The 8,082-nt window shown below is 46.9% G+C and overlaps 1 long non-coding RNA gene across 1 annotated transcript; it reads left to right on the top strand.

Moving 5' to 3' along the window:
- Nucleotides 1-3,653: 3,653 nt before the first annotated feature.
- Nucleotides 3,654-7,247, top strand: LOC102088462 (uncharacterized). Its single transcript, XR_001230504.3, has 4 exons — nucleotides 3,654-3,798; nucleotides 4,932-5,082; nucleotides 5,171-5,284; nucleotides 5,793-7,247. It is a non-coding gene; the product is annotated as an uncharacterized LOC102088462 (long non-coding RNA).
- Nucleotides 7,248-8,082: the final 835 nt, after the last annotated feature.

Below are 8,082 nucleotides of genomic sequence, written 5' to 3'. Positions count from 1 at the left end.
CTCTGTATGAAGATCAACAACGGGCTTTTGAAATGCCCAAGAATTACACCCGTGACAAGGCAATGTCACAGTGGGAGAGGAAGAATAGTGACAAACAGTTTGTCAGAAAGGTAAGAAGCATTTGATTGTGTCTCCAGCTGGGGCATTGGATATTCCTTTTATTGCTGTGGTTTGCGAGGCTCTGGATGGAGCCGGGCAATTGCTGCAAAAAGTACTTTGACAGCAGTTGTTCAAATTAAAAGAGAAGTTCATTTTGGCTGCGCCATGCGTTTTATCTTGTACAGTTCTCTCCTCAGTTGCTCAAGGGATATTTCCTTGCTGTGTTCATAGAAAATCAAACTTTTTGATGGTCACATGAATGCACTTAGATGGAACTTCAAGATAAAATCCATCTTGAAAACCGTCCCTGCCCCCCAGTTTTGCTGGGTATTTTCAGATATCTGATCGGAGATCAGCAAGGATATTCTATGGCAGAGCTGGGCAAACACACACTGTTAACAACTTAGTAAACAGTTAATACTTAGTGTTTAGTCAAAGACAAAAGATCAACTTGTAGACTAAAACAACAGAGGCAGCTGTCACAACATGACGGTTCTGGGACAGCTGACAAACGGAAGAACAAACAACTGTCCCCCATCATTTGCTATGAAGTTTGTGCCATCTAATTTCTGAAGCCAAATGAAACCAACCACATCCATGCCAAATGTGTCTGATGAGCAGTAATGCGATCTGTCATCTGCTGAACGCTGCGGATTTGCTGCGAACATTATGGATTTATTTATTTTTTAAAAAGTAATGTCCTTGAAATGCGTTGAATCGAGAACCTTCGGAACAACATATTTTATACACAGGAACACAAACAAAATCCCAAACAAACAAACCAAACCCGAAACAAAACCCAAACCCAACCAAACCGAACCAAAAGCTCACACGGATTTCCTGAAGCGTGCGGGCGCGGGCTGTTCACACGGACCTGCCAGGGCCTGGGCGTTCAGAAGGGCAGAGCTGCCGAGGACGCCGCCTTGGCTCACCTGCTGCCTCGGCACCCACCACCAGGCCGGCGCCAACGTCACCACCGCTCACGCAAAAGTACAGCCATTATTGTGCATGAGAAACTGGATCCAGACACTATTTCTTTCACACAAGCCATCGAACTGTTATGGGAGCAATCAGCTTTTATACTTCGCTAATTAGGTTAGTATCAACACAGAGAGTTCCACATCTTCATGCCAATCCTGAAACCTTTTCGTCCTCTTCAATGATACTTTAAATAAAAAGCCAATGGTAACACTGGACAAGTAACAGCTTCCTACAGGCAACTTGTTCTTCTTCAACAATATTGCCCAAGAAACATGCTCATAGGTAAGACTCACAGCTGGTGCACATCTGTTCACCCCTATAGACTCAAAACAGTGGAAGCTGTTTCACTGTAAAAAGGGGCAGTACCCTCTTCCCAGCTCCCTGCTTCACATCCCATTTCTCTTGCCTGTTTACTTTTCCTTCTTACTTTACATCCTTTCCCTTTCTGCTGGCACCCACCCTTGTGTGAGATGGGCCATTGCTTCCCTTGCAGGTGACACCGTGTACTCTGCAACCAGCACCTTACAGGAATACCTGTGCCCGTGTATCCCAATCACTCACTCCACGTGCTGGCTGGATCTCTCACCTCTGTTGGGTTTTCTCGTTCATTCAGCTGCTTATCTGTCACAAAACCTTGGAAAGCATTGCTAGCAAGGCAGTCAGACTAAGGATGCTCAGTTTACTTCACAAACAAACTTGCTTTTGCTGAATATTCTGTGCACTTTTGTTCCCGCCGAGAGAGTTCATGATCTCTGTTCCCTAACTGCTGACATTTACCTGCCCTTTCTTTCATTCCCAGCTCTCTTTCTGTCATTCACGATCCTGACTCCAGAGTGACCTATTACCACTTCTCTTTTATTCCTGCACACTTTAGGAATGACGTCCTTTATGTTGATATCTGGATTCCTCTGCCTTTCATCCTCTAAACCGTTACTGGGCTTCACCAGTTCCTTACGCTGTGCGGCAGCCTCTGCCTCCCCGCGCAGCGTCCCAGCGAAAGGGCACACGCTCCCCTGTGCGTCCCGGGCCTGACCCACGACAGCACCCGTCAGACGCTGATTTTGCGGGGGGCTGAGGTCGGGCCTCACTTTTCTGCCCGTGGTTGGGGGGCGGTTGTCCCATGGAGCTGCACACAGGAGCAGCAAAGCTCACAGCTGTGAGCGCCGCTCTTGCTATAGACAGCGTCACAGAGTGACGAGTCCTGCCTGCTCTGCGCTCCCAGAGAGGGACTTGGGAAGATCCGTCCCCTTCTTCAGGCAGCCCTGTCTGCACAGATATATATCCAGGATGGTTCAGAAGGGAGCTGCCGAACACGGGTGAGCGCCCCCGGAGCCGCAGACTGTGGAGTCGCTGGCGGAAGAAGGAAGAGTCATTTCATTTAAGTACAAATTTTAATCTATGGCTGGGGCAAATGGAGGGTAAGAATGCATTAGGTAAGGTTACAAGCTTGCTTGACTCAGCTAATCAATAACTAAGCAAAGAAGATTCTCTAACCATGGAGAAAGCAAATTCATTCACTTGCAAAGGAATTGGGAAGCACTTCCAATGATGCTTTGTATACAAATATCTTCAGACCTTGTTAAATTATGTTCTTTATATTAAACTGCACACTGACATCTCAGTATGGTAACTGATGACAGCCTTGCCAGTGTTAGTTAAAACAGAGCAGGTATGTCTAAGAGTAAATGAGTTAAGCTGCACAGAGCGCACTTCTGCAACTGTTCTCCCCTAGTTTTCCTGCACAGCTCATTAGCTATCTAGCACTGCAAAATGCACGTATTCTCTGTGCCCATTACGATTTTAATTGAGAGCTTACAACACAGGGCTGTTCAGGGAAAGATTTCAACAGCCTTTTACCTATGGCTGCAGGACAGTATTTCGCCCTCACAAAATCTATTTCTTTGTATTTCTCTCTTTTAGTACTTTTGATACATGACTCTCCAAGGGCTTAATATCTTAATGTCCCTTCTACAGCGCAGGAGAATCAGTCAAAGACTGAGTAATCTGCCTGGGATCACAGAGGAAGCTGTGGCAGCACCACACTGAGACCCGAGGTCTCCAGATCCTATTACTGTGCTCTAACCCAAGACCATCCTGCCTTTCTTAAAAGCTTTACTATTACATTCAGGCATATATAGACATAGATGGAAACAAAACCAGAAGGCATAAACGACATTTCAGTCGCTGCAGGTACTCTGAAACAACAGAAGAGCAAACATATAGAGTCAGGTCAGTGTGAAGTAAATTTGGACAGGACTTCTGATGTAATGCTTTTATATCTGTTTTACAACTAATTCATCAGTCAGTGGACTGAAATATTCCTGAAGACACAGATGAGTACTCTTTGATACCCGGTGGTGCATGATTCTCGTCTGTGAGTGCTGATTATTTTGAATGTCATCTGTGTCCAAGATCTCACAGGTAAAATCTGCTGGAAACAAGAACTTTTTCCCTTAGAGATATTCCCTCTTTCCCTGTGATAAGTCTGTCCATCACCGAACACCTGATAAGAGGGCAAAAGCAAAGGTCCCTGACATCAGAAGTTACACAGTCACGCAGCAGAAATGGTTCTGGAACACAGGCTGTTATTCTGTCCCTTGTCATCAGTGTCACGGGCAGACACGAGCCAACCACACCGCTCAGGACTGGCACCACAGGAACAGGCTCCTGCGTGCTGGGGGACCCTCCTCTCCATCGTACGGATCAATGAAAGAGCAGGTGAGCAGTTTTCTGTGCTGCAGACACAGTAGTTTTATTCCATGTCTCCTCGATTTATGCTTTTGGGCCATTTTCTCTGTGCCGCTGCTGTCAGTGCACTGAAGCGACTCTGTGCCACCTGAAATCCCCGCTGCCGCCATCAGGAGGTGGGGAAAGACCTCCCCACACACGGGACAGCGGGAAATGGGGTAAAACCAGCTGGAGATAAAGAGGTGTAATCAGGAGATAAAAGAGAACCCCTGGGGAAGCTCAGACACCTTTGCAGAACACCTCTGGAAATCTTCCTCCTACTTCCAAACATCCACAATAGTCAAGTCCGAAGTCCAACCAAGTCATTTCACAGAGTAATCAAGTCGTGACCTCAGAATGTAGTTACTGAAGAGGTTGTTCTGTATACACCTGCTATGCTGTGTTATTTATCGTGCCCAAAAGGCTCTGCGTGACGTTCTACCTTCCCCTGTAATTCAGCCTCTGCTGCAGGCGACTGCCAGGAGAGAAACACAAGGATTCTCAGAACCACCCAAGCAGCCCCAGCTGCTCGGGCCCCTTGTTCTGCACAATAAAGGCAGAAAGAACAGTTCATGCTTTAAATGTTTCATATTTGATGCTGTTCTTACATTTGGGGAAATTTAAGTGTGAGCTTCTTGAGAACATAATATGAATGGCATTTTATTTCAGGGAATTCTCTTTCGTTTGTGTGACTAATGTTGGTTCATGTGACTGTTCTCTGGAACTGAAGGTAGGGCATTGTGAGATGTTACCCAGCGCAATAAAAGCTGCAGGGCGAGCAGCTGAAGGCCAGCGCACGGCTGGGGACACACAGCAGCTGCTCTGCGCCGGGGTTCACCGGGACAAACAGCTCAAACCAGAAGCAGAGTTTGTGACTCTGAGGAGCCTGATCAGCTTCAAACGCGCCATATTCTGTCACACTCACCTAAAGGAGCATTTCTGACTCATTTAAAGTGCTTCATCAACTTAACTGGGAACATGGAGGGAAATCAGAAACGCTGTCTTGAATGAGGCTTGTTCCTGGGAGTGTGTACTGTGCTGCCTGTGAAAGGACCAAAGCAAAGGGTAAATAGTGTCTTGTCTTTCTTTCTACATTGCAGTTTACCACTCTGCGTTTGTTTCAGGCTTTACCAGGGGTTTGAATTAAATCCATCCAAACGAAGACTTGATATTCAAGGCTGCCCCTCAGGAAAGAGGGGTTTTGCATTCATTAATATTGCCTTGGGATGAAGGAAGGAGCAGGGGAGCCCTGATTGACCTTGGACATTTATAAAGGTAATCTAATTTGTGCTCGTTTGCTACTTTTTCATTAAAGCCACTCCTGGAATGTTTCTTATCATGAGTTGTGCTTCCCTTGAGAAAGGTTTAAACAAATAGACCCAATCCAGCACAGACCTGGCCCAGCGACTGCGCTCCTTAAAGTGCCGTGAAACGCAGGCTTGGAGAAACCTGTGACCTGACCTGCGAACTCAGGGAGGTAAGCTCAGAACCAAGAACGTCCGCAGCCCTATGAGCCAACCTGCAGCCAGTGCCAGGCTCACGCTGCGTTCACGTGCAGTGACGGCAGCTTATCAAGGACCCACTGAGCCGGTTCTGTCCCCGCGGGCCGGCTGCCCTGTTGGTAGCCGGCACGTGTCGACCACCACTGTCACTCCCTTTGGTAGCCGGCACGTGTCGACCACCGCTGTCACTCACACGCGTCAACCACCACTGTCAGTCACACACACGCAGAGGGAAGAGCAGCAGAGCTGGTCCACAGTCCCAAAGCTTTCTCACAGCCACAGAGCTGAAGACACAATTCCAGAAAGCTCCTGTCCAAGAAGCAGCTGATGAAATGACAGAAAGAAGTGCTGCAGTTCTCAGAAACGTTACCACTGCACAGCGGGAACTTTGTTTGTTTCTCTGACTTAAACTATATTTGTTGTATCATAGATGAACTGCACCATGTAAGGAAGAAATGGTCTTGAGTCGTTGTTTCATCCTAGGAACCACAGGTGATGTCGTACACAGTCTGTTTACAACCTCGGGGCTAGTGAAAATGAAACCGAACTAGGAGAACGCAGCCCATTGACCAGACCCAGACCTGCCAACGCTGCCTCCTTTAATCTGCTAACTAAACAATACGACACATGGCAGCACAACGGTGAGGATGTGGTTTCACAGCCTGCTGAGAATGCCCATCTTTGGTTAAAAAGAAAAAGGAATATTTTATCTGATTTACATATTGCACATTAAATAAGCCCTGCAAGGTACCATGCTTCAAAACAGACTTATTTTTTAAGAAATGTAGATTAATAATCCTCCTTGCTTAAAAAATGAGCTTCAATATTTGTGCGAATCGTAGAGTGAAAAAAATCAATGTGCTATCGACTGCTGGGGATGATCACATTCATTCTGCCCTTTGTGGTTGGTGAAATCCATGCTGCAATTACAGAGACAGGCTGGCAGCAAAGAGCCTCAGTTGGGCTTTCAGCTCCACATTAATCCAAAACTCACCATTTTAATGCAGATATAGATTGCCACGAGTCAATAGCTGACTCCTTGAATTGTGAAGTAGCAGCTCCATGCTGTATTGGCAGCACTGGCTGTTACAGTATCTTCCAGTATTTTGAAATTTCCAAGTGTTACTCCACGAAGCGAGGAGCGTAACCCACTCCACGTCGGAAGGGACTGCAGCGTTCGTGCTATTGCCATAAACGGGACACACTGGATTACAGACAGAATACTGCGAATAACCTTGCAGTAGATCAAAAGTAGACTTTTCATGGGATAAAATGCTTATGTACCTTAGCTCATGTTTTAATGCCCTAATGCATTATCTCATAAAGTAACCCAAGTGTTGAATTTTTATAATAGAGCTCCCAATTCTCTCCCGCTTTCACTGTTCCATGACTTCACCCCATTCAGAACTATCATTCTGCATTTATAACGTGGCAAGTGAGGTCAGAACTACGCTTTGACTTGCAATTTCCTGGTCAGCAATCCATCTGGAACTAAGAACTGAATTCTGCCACTAAATTTGGGTGAAGAGTTGGGGCATCTACTAGGCGGTCAGCACCTCTTTTAGGTGCAGTGTGAACCTGGAACTCTATTTGATGCACAGTAACTATATTCTTGTATACCTCCATGACACTGAGCTCTTTGTACCCCGTTCTCACGGTGACGTGCACTAACAGGTCCACACGCAGTGTTACAGCTGTCACTTGTGCTGTGCCACGCAGACCCAACCCCAAACCTACTGTGCTCTGTGGAAATGCTGCCATTGACTTTCCTGCACTATGCACGTGTGACTGCACACACCTTCACAGCACAGGCGAACACCCAACAGCCGTGCTGTGCTGCGCTGTGCCATGCTGTGCCGTGCCGTGCCATGCCTTGCCATGCTGTGTCATGCCGTGCTGTGCCATGCCGCATGCCGTGCCATGCTGTGACATGCTGTGCCATGCCGTGCCATTCTATGCCATGCCGTGCCATTCTATGCCATGCCGTGCCATGCTGTGCCATGCCGTGCCGTGCCACACCACGCCGCTGAGCAGCCCGGCTCTGCCCCACTGCGCTGCAGCCTGTCTGCAGATCCAGGAGTCCCTGTGCAATCTGACTGCGGCCATTTGTTCTGCTATTTCCATAACTGATCCGATATTTACAAACTCCCAGCTACTGCACGGTGGTGCCACTGGGGGTATATCCTTTCAGGTCGGACGCTCATCACCTTTACCTCATTCCATGCATATAACCATTTTTTGTGCTACAGGTGCGAATGAGAGAGGATTGTGCTGGGGCTGAGCAACAAATTCAACTTTGTCCGACACAGAACAATGTGCACAGTCATTTTTGTTACCAGGGTAACCTGTGAACTCAGATCTATTAGCACATGTAATACTATCAGTAATAAAAATAATAAACCAGGTAATACAGAGGGAGCAGACCTGGATATTCTGCTGCAAGGTCAGATGTGGGCAATCAAAAGAAGCCAGTTCCCTATGTTCACGTCTGAAATACAGACTCATCTGATGTTAGTAAACCTTCATGTGGTTTTAGACACAAAACGAGTCCTGCACAGACCATGCACCTATAAGGCTTTGTGCAGGATTTATGAAGGAAGGAGGATTCATCCTGGTGGTACATATTGGTATTTTGTGTAGCATTTCATAGCACTCCTAATACACCTGAACAGTCTGCCTATAAACACTGAGACTGGAGCAAGGATCCCAACCTCTCCTGCAGACAGAAGAATGGTTCTTGCTGCTGATGGGTTCTTGTATCTGCAAGTCTCAT

Source organism: Columba livia, chromosome 11 (genome assembly GCF_036013475.1).
Source record: "Columba livia isolate bColLiv1 breed racing homer chromosome 11, bColLiv1.pat.W.v2, whole genome shotgun sequence".
Lineage (NCBI taxonomy): Eukaryota > Metazoa > Chordata > Aves > Columbiformes > Columbidae > Columba > Columba livia.
The sequence above is the reverse complement of the archived record's forward strand: the minus strand, read 5'-3'. Positions and strand labels throughout refer to the sequence as shown.